Raw genomic sequence first — 1,991 nt, 5'->3', positions numbered from 1 at the left:
CTTATTTTAGTGAACACATATTCTTCCGTTATATGTTTAATTTAAAAGCAACCAGAGCAAGCGTAGTAAGTCAGATTCTGGTTTTGGAGTGTCCATAAATTCCGTTCTGAGCATGAACAATTCCTTAATTACAGATATACAGTCACATGATTTCCCTTTATGGGTGTTAGAGAATTATTGGATGAAAAGTGTTACATCACCATCAACAGATGAATGGATAAAGAAGATGTAGTATGTATATGCTATGGAATATTACTCAGCCATAAGAAAGAATGAAATCCTGCCATTTATGACAACGTGGATGGACCTAGAGGGTATTATGCTAAGGGAAATAAGTTGGACAGAGAAAGACAAATACTGTACGATTTTACTTATATGTGGAATCTGAAAAACACAACAAATGAACAAACATAACAAAACCAAAACAGACTCATAGATACAGAGAACAAACTGGTGGTCACCAGAGGGAATGGGGTGGGAAGATGGGTGAAATAGGTGAAGGGGATTATGAGATACAAACTTCCAGTTATAAAATAACTAAGTCACAGGGTTGTAACATAGAACACAGGGGATGTAGTCAATAATATTGTAACACCTTTGTATGGTGACAGATAGTAACCAGAATGACATGGTGATCAATTTGTAATGTATATAACATTGAATCACTATGTTGTATACTTGAAACTAATGTAATATTGTGTGTCAACTATATTTCAAATTTTTAAAAAAGGAAAAATGGAAAGCTGTATTGTTCATAAATAATTATAGGCCATTTCCCTTGAGAGTGTAGATGAAGAGCATGGAATTTCAGGATACAAGGTTTCCCTGTAAGCAGCACTACTGAACAGATTTTAGACAGTTTTCCTTATGTTTCTTTTTTCTTGTTCTTTTTTTAACAGGGGAAAGCGCGAACGCAGTCCCCTACTATGACAAATTATGCAGTTGAGTTTCCTACATTTGGGGAAATCGCAGGGGTCAGCCCATCCAGAGTGCAATGGATAAGCCTCAACCTGGGAAAACCACCTTCGTGATCATGGTATCTCCCCTGCCAGGTAAGTATCCTTGCGTTTCTTAACCATTATGGGTCATTGGTTCCTTTAATGGCCTTCCTGTTCACAATATTTACACATATTCTTGTCTAGGGGCTCCCAATTAGAGCACAAAGTTTTGCTCTTTTTTTTTTCCTGTAGAGGAGTTATTTTGCCTAGAGAGCCAAAATTTTCTATCAATTATCAGCTTATTTTCTAAATCTTTCCAAAAATGTCCTTTCACACTTATTGGAATGAGGAGGTGATGGTTAAAGGGTTCACAGTTTCATTATGCAAGATAAATAAGTTCTGGAGATCTGCTATACAGCATAGTGCCTACACCTAAAACTGTGGTAGCACATATTTAAAATATGCTAAGAGGATAGGGCAGATCTTGTGTTACATGTTCTCATCACATCAAGCAGTAACAACAACAATAATAACAATAATATTATAGAAGGCAGAATGAAGCTTTGGGGGGTGATAGTATGTTTATGGCCTGGATATTGATGATGGTTTCGTGACCTTGGTATTAATGATAATTTAATGTCTATATACTAATCCCCAAACTCACTGAGTTGTATGCATTAAATATGTACAGCTTTTCTTTTGCACAGCAAAGGAAACCATAAACAAGATGAAAAGACAACCCTCAGAATGGGAGAAAATACTTGCAAACGAACCAACTGACAAAGGATTAATCTCCAATATATACAAGCAGCTCATGCAGCTCAATATCAAAAAAACAAACAACCCAGTCCAAAAATGGGCAGAAGACCTAAATAGACATTTCTCCAAAGAAGATATATGGACTGCCAACAAACACACGAAAGGACGCTCAACATCACTAATCATTAGAGAAATGCAAATCAAAACTACCATGAGATATCATCTCACACCGGTCAGAATGGCCATCATCAAAAAATCTAGAAACAATAAATGCTGGAGAGGGTGTGGAGAAAA

The 1,991-nt window shown here is 36.4% G+C and overlaps 1 non-coding gene across 1 annotated transcript; it reads right to left on the bottom strand.

Moving 5' to 3' along the window:
* Positions 1–896: 896 nt before the first annotated feature.
* LOC114884895 lies at positions 897–1,060 on the bottom strand. The gene has a single exon (XR_003790956.1). It is a non-coding gene; the product is annotated as a U1 spliceosomal RNA (small nuclear RNA).
* Between the last annotated feature and the right edge of the window lie 931 nt (positions 1,061–1,991).

The sequence above is a fragment of the Monodon monoceros genome, unplaced genomic scaffold (genome assembly GCF_005190385.1).
Source record: "Monodon monoceros isolate NGI ecotype Baffin Bay Population unplaced genomic scaffold, NGI_Narwhal_1 Super_Scaffold_5, whole genome shotgun sequence".
NCBI classification, from domain to species: Eukaryota; Metazoa; Chordata; class Mammalia; order Artiodactyla; family Monodontidae; genus Monodon; species Monodon monoceros.
This window is presented reverse-complemented; position numbering and strand designations above follow the sequence as displayed.